This window comes from Eurypyga helias, unplaced genomic scaffold (genome assembly GCF_000690775.1).
Source record: "Eurypyga helias isolate BGI_N326 unplaced genomic scaffold, ASM69077v1 scaffold8349, whole genome shotgun sequence".
NCBI classification, from domain to species: domain Eukaryota; kingdom Metazoa; phylum Chordata; class Aves; order Eurypygiformes; family Eurypygidae; genus Eurypyga; species Eurypyga helias.
This window is the reverse complement of record NW_010271317.1, coordinates 30328-40579: the sequence shown is the minus strand read 5'-3', so window position 1 is coordinate 40579 and position 10252 is coordinate 30328.

The window sequence follows — 10252 nt, the reverse complement described above, 5'->3', positions numbered from 1 at the left end:
TTCAGTTGATTTGGTTGTGTTTGGGGTTTGTTTTCCTTCTTTGAAAAGGAAAAAAATTTCTTAATGCGGGCCCGGAATCTTGTGCTCTTCGCAGTCTCTTTACGTGTGCCTTGCAAAATAACAAGCAACAACAGGTTGCTTTTCCTAGTTGCTTTCCTCCGCAGCTGTTGATGAAACATTAGTTAGGCTGGGTATTTCTCGTCCACGCTACTTGCTGTTTTCAGAAATACGGTCCAGAGGATTTTTTGTATGGAATTACTTCATCAACTTCTTGGCTGCTTACCCACCACTATGATTGTTTTTTTCCATTTAAATAAATGTATTTCTACATCCTTATTTTGTTCTTCCTGTTTTAACATTCAATAAAATATCTGTTTGAGATGTTATTTATTTTAACGTGTCTTTAAAATAATTTTGGGTAGCATACTACTCAGTAAGTACTCAGGTTGCTTTTTTGTTTCATTGCTCTTCTTGTGTTTTCTTCTGTTCAGTGATTTCTCTAAACTTAGTTTGTGTGGAAAATATTGTGAGGCCAGTAAGAGAAGAAGGGAATGTTTCTGAAGTATGTTGGGAATTACAGTTGTAAGAAATCACAACCACGGTTGATTAAGTTGGCAGGTTGGAAAGACATTTGCTTCTGCTGAAAACTGATAGTTTTGTATTAATTTTTTCTAGTTTACACTTACAGAGTTGAATTCACTGCGTTGAGAAAGTGCATGTAGGGTGATAGCTTCACATACCGATGTCAGTCCTGTTTCTCAGACAAACCTAGGAATTAGTAGGGAACAGAAGAGCACAAGACCAGGGAAGGAACTTTCCTATAAAATAGTGGTATCATGGTTATTAATGGCAGAGTATCGAAATCATTTGACCTTGACTTCCCCTGCAGTTTCTTTTGTGTAGAAAGATTGCCAAGCCCTCTCCCCTACTTTGTTTTGCTTCCAGTTTATGAACTCTCCACATGGGCAATCAGTGTTCTGAGTATGTAAAAGGCTCTGTTTCTTTTCTCTTATATTTTCTTTTTAACAATACGTAGTTTAAATAATCCTGATGAAAGCAAGTTAATATATTAACACATTGTCTCCAGGGATTTTTTTGTTTAAACTCAGCCTGATCTGATCAGCAGTCATGTGCTCACTCAAAATACAGTCTTCTGTGTTCTATTTAAGCATGTTTGTGTAGTAGTGGATTTTTCTACTGGTTTAACTGTATAAATACAAGATCTTAACTAGTGTGGTGTATTGGTGTAAAAAGCTTGTAGCTTTGTGACAGTTGTGGCTTGACAACAAATGAAGTTGTGCATCCTCACATTAGCTCCTACACCCTCGTGATTGACAGGTGTGTAATTATACTGGTCTATATGTACCTTTACATACAGAGGACTGATAGGCTGCTTTAGTAAGTGATGAAGCATATCTATATTTCTTCAGAAAGTAACATGAAGTTTAGATCAGCTCTTTCTCATAACATTTGTTTTAAAACAAAACTTCTCACTTAAAATACTGCATTGCTTTCATTAGGTTTAGCTTCATCCCATATGTCTCTCTTAGTGCCATTTTCCCCTTTGGCTGTAGTTTTTGTCGGAGCCTGTTGCTTTGTACTTTTCTATTCAGATCTTCTGAAGTTCACGTTTGGCTGTTGCGCAGATCAAGCCTCTCCACCTCATTCCACTCTGTGCTGGTAACACAGTTTTGCTTGTCTTAATGGTAATTTGGCACTGGTAAATGTCCTAGTTTGCCTCTGCTGTTCCTGGTTTTGTGTTGAAAGTTGAACAGCAGTTGTAGAAGTAGTTGCTTAGGGATAACACTGTGAGTTTGAAGTACCCAAAAAAAGCCATTTTTATTTTCAGAATAACAACTTATTAAAATACATGGCTGTGCTCTGATTGTAGTGATGAAGCTTGGTGTCAGCTGGAAAGAATATTGTTTAGATTGCTTATAGTACGCAACTGTGTGAAGTGTGGGAACATCCACAGCGCTGTGGGGGGGAAAAAGGCAAGATGTAAAGCTCTTTTTGTCTGTAGATAGAGGCAATGACCTCTTGACTCATCTTACAGAGTAAGAGAGTGGTTTAGACCTTGAAAAGAGTTGGTATGCACGTCTTTCATCCTTGAAATATGTTAGAAAGGTAAAGTGTTTCTGTCAGCAGCCAGGTTCAGTGCTCCTGAGGCCTGGAGCATTGCAGCTGAGCTTCACTTTCGGACAGTAGATTAAGTAACAGTGACAAAAGATGTCTGGATTATCAGAGCGTTTTCCTTAAATATATGTGTAATCACAATTTAATGATATGAGATGAAGTCAGAATGTGGAGTCTCTAAAGCCACGGGTAGTTTCTGGGGTCTGTTTTTGTATTGTAGGTGTGCACGGTCAGAGGGAGTCGTTACAGCCTGAATCTTCCAGGACAGAGTGGATAAAATGTTTTCTTGGGTTGTTTGAGATTGATGACACAGAGGGGAAAAAAAAGAAAGTCAAGATTTCTATGGTTGGGCATGAGAAGAGACAGTTGGAAAATGCGATAAGTGCCCAGTTTATGCATGTCAGCTATTTTTTGTGTTACTTTCTAAAATTTGCTGATCTGGCATTTTTTCCTGATTGTGAAGTTCATAATTGAAACCACTTATGTGTTGGAAAAGCAAGTCTGCTGTTCCCAACTTTGACAAGAAAAAGAACAAGGTGCCTTGGCCATGTTATAGGTTTAAAGAAACTTGAAAGGTGGTACCTGGTAAAACCCCCTTCAGTCTAAACATTTGGAAGAGCTTCATTAATGTCAGCTTGTTACATGCAGAATTTCAAATTCTTCCATGAGATTTCTCAGGGAGCAGAGCCATGGTGAAGTTCCTGTGTGAGCGAAATACAAGTGATGAAGGGCAGAGAAAATAAGGTAGATGGTTGCTTTTTGGTGTGAGGGAGTACTTTTATAGTTAGAAGGATGCTTCCAAATTTGCTTGATTTGAAAAGAGACTTGAACAGCTAGCTGGAAAACAGACACAGCTTGCTTCGTTGCTCTTGAAGTGGGTATGGCTTTATCAGCTAGCTTGAAATTGCGTTTTCTCTCCTGAATCTTTTCTCGTAACATGAAGCACTATCAAAATATTCCAAGTTACTCCCAACTTCTCTGTAGTTGTCCACATGGCTGCAAAACTGCACTAGCTGTTACTTCACCTTGTTTGGTGCTGTCTGCAGTAAACACCAGGTGCTGATCTAAAGTAACAAGGTAATACTGAGAGACACTAAACACTCCTTGATCTGCTCTTAGTGTGGCCTCAGCTTACGGCCTTCCAGTATGATCTGACTTCCTGAACAGAGGTTACTTAGTTTACCTGTACTGATTGGTGATATCTTCAGTCATTGCTGGAAGAATAGTTTTTGGGTTTATGAACTCAAAAGCTAACAAGTAAAATTGAGTAATGCACTGGAGAAGTTGGTGTTTCCTGAATTTATTTTTAGTAGACAAAAAAAAAAAAATACAGGGATGTATGACTCAACTGTTGCCCGTGGGGATGAAGGTTGAAAAATATACATGTCTCTGGATGTTTGTTCTTCTGATTTTGGGACTAATACATTTTCACACCTTTGGAGATGTGCTTAAATTTGAAGGTACTTGCTTTTGACTCTTACTTTGAACTTCAAGTCAGTAGTTGTTAAGTTGCGATTATATTTTATACCTAAAAAGAAACCATCCTTTAGGTTAGGCGAGACTCTTAATTTACTGCTTTTGGCATCTGTATTTGGTCTCCATACACAGTTTTAAAGTTTAGCAACAGAAATCTTGTTCACATGAGTATTGGCAGTGGAAAGTCATCTCTTCAGTTTCTTTGAAGCTTACTTCTCTGAGAAGGTATAATTTGTAATTTTTAACCCCCTGTTTTGTCTTGTAATGGTTTGTGGTATTTTAGGTAGGTGTTTTTGTAGCTCCTGAATAAATATGCTTTCTACATGTTAATGGCTCATATTGTGAGACCAGCGTTGAAAGTCACATTTGAGCTGTTTGACCTTTTTTGGGGCTTTTAAATGTGTCGCTAGTTATGGGAAAGCTTGTTGCAGGCAAAACATACGTTGCAGTAACTACATTTGCCTGTGTATCAAAGAATAACGTAACTACTTGAAACAGTTGAGATGTACAAATCAACCTGTCATTGTGTTCTCTATTTACTGGGTCTTTTCCGTGCTTGGCTGGTGAAAACAAGCATACTCGGTTTCCTGGTTAGCAGTTTAGTGTTGTGCTGCTTGACTCAAGTGGCGTTCAGGTTTAAGAGGAAAACCTTACGAAATAGCAGTGGCAAGCACCAGGTCTCGTTCGCTCCCAAGCTGAATGCCAGGTGTGAGCGTTCGGCTCTGCTGAGGATTACCTGCCTGCGGAGAAGGCTGTCCTGGGTCAGGCGGTGTCAGTTGCCTTTGACACTCGATGGGAAACCTGATAAGCCACTGTCATGCAAGACTAGGTTGTGGTATGTGCGCGGCACTTGCCTATTTTCAGTCAGCTGCTTGGGAGAATTCACAGTAGTAGCTGATTTGCAGCCTCTTTATTTGCAGATCCGTAGGCTGAGTCAGTCTTCAGTGCTCGTCATTAACATTATAAAGTCCTTCCTTATTCACGTACTCACCTCTTGCACTGTGTCTCCTCGGCTTTTGTGCCTGCTGTCCTTTTTAGCTTTACCCTGAGAAATTATCTCCCTGTTTTAAAAGTGGAGTTAAGAGGTTCATCCTTTTAAAAAAGGAAGCATTGCACAAATGTACAAACATGCTGTATAATTTTCTTGATCTTTGTAATGTTTTTCTTACACTTGTTTGCAACTTTTCTGTTTCACACTTCTCAAACTTCTTGGTTTTGCTAATTCTCCAGTTTTTAACACCTTGTCTCAAAGCTTATCTTTTGTATGAGAATAAGCTTTTGAGTTTTGCTTGGTAAACTGTATCACGATTGTAACTGAGGAAGGAGTTGCAGGTTTTTATACCTGAAGAGAAGGATCAGCATTGAACGATGCTTCTGTAGCACAGTCTGTTCAAGTTGGAAAAGTCACGCTTACTGCAGTAGATCATGCAAAAATCAGCGTTAAGTCCTCTTGGGTAGTAGCAGTTGTTCAGATGAGGGAAGGAAGTAACGGTGGTTTTACTTGAAACACGTTTTAGGCTCTTTTACTCATCACTGGTGAGCTGGACATACACAGTAATGTGCGTGTTCACAGGACTGGCAGTTCCTCCGTATATAATCAAAGCAATTCCTTAAATCAATTGACTTTCACTCGGGGGTGTAGCCAAAAGTTGAGGATGAACATTACTGCTTTTAAGTATAAAAATTTATCTTTGCATCACAAAATCTGACATAGGCACATTAATTACAGTGCTCCATGTAGCCAAAACTGCTTTTCTAGGATTAATACAGTTTTCACTGTTGTTAAAGTAACAGTCGGTAAATGTGTACGGAAATTGTCTCTTTGGTAGCTCCATGTAATGGGTACATGGAACCCATTACATTTAGCTTAGGAATTGTTCTTGCCTCAAGCAGGCTGAGGAAGTAGATGATATTTTGGTGATTAAGGGTGGGGGAAGCATTTAGCTCTAAGGGTAGAGCTTTGGCAGAAACTTTTCTCATAGCATGTGTCATGCTGTTGCTGGGTGATGTTTTTTCTTTTGCCAGAAGTGTGATTATGTTTGGTTATTCCTTATGTAATATTCACATGTGAATTGCAGTAAAGCCATTTCTTACATACTTTTTTTTTTAGTTACACCACCTAAACTGTTCTAAACTTGCATCTAAGTCATGTTTTATGTTGTCTTAAAATCTGAAGGCTTTTTCTACTCTTTGGATAATGGAATACTTTTTTGTAAGGACACAGTTAACTTGTTTGTGAAGAAACAGAACAAGGTGCTTGTCATCCACTAACAGGTTAGAAAGATGGTAAGAAAGGTGTGATTATTTCTTCTGTTTCCAGGTAGAGTAAATTTAGTGTTACTCAAGTTCTTTTCTAGAACTGAACCTTGGTATCCAAGCTGTTGCACCAGGGGAGGTTTAGGTTGGATGTGAGGAACAATTTCTTCCCTGAAAGGGTTGTCAAGCACTGGCTCAGGCTGCCCAGGGAAGTGGTGGAGTCCCCTTCCCTGGAGGAGTTTAGAAGACGTGCAGACGTGGTGCTCAGGGACATGGTGTAGGGGGGGACTCGGCGGTGTTAGGGTCACAGTTGGACTCGATGACCTTATGGATCTTTTCCAACCTCAGTGATTCTGTGATTCTTCTGCTGAACAAGCAAACATGGTAGGTTTTGGTTTTAATTATGGTTTTTAATTTTCAGGGAGTTAACTTTTTTTTTTGACATGCTCCCTCTTGTGCTTGGTACTTAAAATTCTTTGTTTCATCATATTCTATATTAACCACTATATTTGATAACTAGCTTTCTTTTTCTGAAAACTGTAATCTCACAGAACTTGCTGTTTTAATCTTTTGGTGACTTCTTTTACTGTTAAATCTCACGACATTATGGAAGTAATTCCATTTAAAATTCTGGTCATGACACAACTTTAAAGTAGGTAGCATTTGTTTCTCTTAAGTGTTTGGAATATAGTCAATCCACTTTATATTTCTACTTCTTAGAGAAGACTGATAAGTTCTGGTTCTGGTTTTGCACTTAATAGGGCACATCTGGATCCTGAATTTTCCTGAGTTACTCAAACATATTAAGGGGAAGCAGTGTACTGGTGTGGGAGAAAGGTGGAGTTGAGTTGGCAGCGGGTGTCAGATACTTCAGCTTCCCTTTCAGTATCTGTATTTGCACTGAATGAGAAAGGGAAGACAAATGTCCCACAGGCTCTTCATGGATGGTAGTGATTTAAAAGGTAAAGACAGACTGGGGAATGATGCCTGGAGAGTCTGTAAGTATATAAAAATTGCACCCTAACGGAGTTCCTGAAGGGAATTGTTGAAGAAAGTCACACAAAAATGTCACCTCCCTTCTGGTTTTCTGCACTGTGTATTGGACGAGGAACAGGCCACTTAGTTTTGACGGTATTACTTGCTGCTGGTTTGACTGACTTCATTGCATTGAAATGGGTGTGCTTGTTAGATTTGTGCTGATTAACAAACTTTATTTAAAGCGTTGAGGACTCAAACAGCGTAATCTGAGTTTTGTGAAGTGCTCTGATGACATGACTTCACAATGTAGATGGAGGGTGAATGTGCAGGTTCCTCTTCGACTTCTGTTTTCTTTGAAAAATGTCAGAAGTGGTAAAGTTTTTTGCATTTTTTGATTGGTTTGGGAGATTTTTTGGTATAAACCTTCACCTATGTTCTGGTTTACAGCTCCCTTTCAAAGGCGGGGGGAAGGGCGGGTGGGTGCGTGTTGCTGTGATCCTTTTGTGGCTACATTTGAGTTGCAAGACTGCCTAACGAAGGCATGGTTGCTGTTGTGCCTCGCTTTCTGTGGCAGCCCAGTTCAGAGGCCTGATGCAGACAGTGACTGATGGCTTTCTGGGGAGAGGAGGCCATTCCCTGCCCGTTAGTTCCTGAACTAGCTTGCTTTGGGTTCAGATGAGTACCATAGGTATGGCAAGGGCAACTAGTAGGACTGTGCAGGCCTCTCTAAAGTGTGAGCATTAGGACTGCCCTTTTTGGAGACTACAAAGTGTTATCCTCAGCACAAGCCTGTGTTGTCTTGGGATTTGAGCGCTGATTATTTGCAGGGGTGATACACTGGCATTAGAACCAGAATCTTATCAAAAGTTCATGCGTGCCTAACCAAAGAATGAGATGAGCAAATGCAGTAACCTTCCCCTCTGTAACCATTTTCCGTTCAGCTAATTTACTGTAGTTAGTAACTTCTGGTGGCCGTCTTTTTCAGCTCATGCTGCCTCTTTCAACTGATGTAGCCATTCAGCATCCACAGCATCCCTTGAGTGAGGAGCTCCACAGCGCACTGCGAAGAACTTTCTGTAATTTATTTTGGTCCTGCTTGCCAACCTTGTTTGGTGTCTCCTCTGCAATTGTCATTTCTTTACGACCTAAAGTGGCCTAGTTAGGTGCACTGATCCTTATGTGAAATTTGTTTCGCTATGTGGCTCTTCTTGCCTTTCTTCAAAGCTTTTTTTAGGCCCTCTGTATTCTCTTTTGAGGTGGAGTGGGTGGGTAGCAAACCAGCATGCAATTTTATAAATATGGGGGCATGCTGTGGTTTTGAGCAGTTAACATTACTTTATCTTACTACTCTCCTAATATTTAATTTGCTTTCTTACACATTGTGATGAGCATTGAGGTGATTTTTCATGAAAACATTTACCATAATGACACAGTCTTGCTATTGGTGGGTAATTGTCAGTTGGAAGGCCATCAAGTGACGTGTTTGGATTGTTTTGTTTCCCAAGTACCATGGCACACTTGTCTATGCTGAATTTCATCACTCATTGTAATAAATCCTTTCTACAGTTCTATGCAGTTAGCACTTTATGCTACCAAGAAAAAAAGCCCAGCGTTGTCACAAAATGTTGTCTCATGGCTTGAAATCTTTCATGAATGTATCTGTGCTGTACCTCTCGGGTCGAAGTGTGAAACACCATGGTGGGAACTGATGTTTTATTTCTGCCTTTGACCATCTGGAGGCTAAAGCCACTAAAGGACATTCATTTTCTGCCTGCTTTGTTTCTCCTGAGGCATTAGTGTTTTCCTATCCAAGGGACCTTGTTAACAGAGAACTCGCAATGGATGTGTGAGGCCATACTGTTTTATAAAATGTTTATTCTTCCTTGTAAGAGGAGCAGTATTTATCTACAAGTCTGTTAATTCTCTTCCAGTTTACCTAGATATTTGCTGCATTAAGCTAACAGATTTTCAAACAGGAATTACTAAAATAAGTTTGGTGGAATGTCAAAATCTACTTACAATAGATAAATTTGGTGGTGGTGGTGAGGAGGAAAAAGTTGCTGGTCTTGTTATCAGTAAGTAAGCTTTGCTTTGGAGCAGCTATAACTAGACTGTCAGAAATGGGACACTGGCCTGTTGATGTTGCATAGCCTTCTACAAAGTTAGGCACGCAGCTCTGGAGCTAAAAATACAGGCCACTTAAACTGACTTTTAAGTCCTTTATTTAGTTTATGAGGAATTCGACAAATCTAAGTGGGATTCACAGACTTTTAAGTCAAAAAGAAATGAAGAGGGATATTTCTGATTTTGGGTTTAATCAATACTTTGTTGGCCAGCCTGGCTCTTGAGGTGGGTAGCCAGGTGTAGGTAGGATTGACACTTCATAGCCTTCTCAAAGCCAGTTACTTGTCTCTTCCCTGTGCTATGGAGTGCTTGAGCGTTCTCTTTACGCTATGGCTGATGGCATTCAGTTTCCCCACTGTCTCAGGATGTAGATCTCAGGTTTCCTCAGCTGGAAAAAGTGCCCTAGGCTCTGAAGGGCAGCTAGGCCACTTTCTTCTGCTTATATTGAAGCTGTGCCGAAGAGTGAGTGGGGAAAGGGAGCCTGACCAGTGCACTGAGATAAGCTGTGTGCCGGAGCCTGGAAGAAATACGGGTTTGGGTCTCTGCTTAGAACGCTGCCTGTGAGTCACGTCTTAACTGTTGATTTAAGGGGGAGGCCAAAGCCCTCGGCCTTCTGCTCGCTGGGGGACTGCAGCATAACAGCTAGTCTGCCTTTACAGGCGTCTGTTTTACTGCCGTGCTTTGTGCTGAACTCTGTGCTGTGTGTTCTATACATGGAGTGCCCTAAATGGACTGGCCTCCCAGAGGACTCCGCTGTAGGGGGTACATGTGTAGAAATACCGGATGGTGCTGGGTTACTGAGCCTCCCAGTGTGGGCATGGGCAGTGCTGGGAATTTGCATTTATTAACACAAACAAGACTGGCCAGATGACCAGGCAAAGATGTTTCTTTGTTAAAACACCTAGTTTTCACCTTCATGTGTCTCTATAAATAGTGGTGCTCCTCCTGTAGATCAGGCAATAACTAGCCTTAGTTCCATCATAGAGATAAAAAAGCCCACATTTACTCAGTTGATCAGATAAGAAAGGGTGACTGTATGTTTGTGCCTTTCTCTGCTGACTTAAAGGCTAGAAGAGCACAGGCTAGTCATCCCCCTCTTGAAAGTTTTAGAGTGGAATGTCTGGATTTTGTTACAGACTCTCTCATTTGTGTCCTCTTCAGAAGTAAAAATATGTGTTGCAATGCAGAGCGTAGGTTCTACTGTGATACTGTGTAAGAAGAAAGTATTTCCTGCCTTATTCTCCGAATAGCTGAAGGCCCTTTGTTGTATTACCTTATGTAA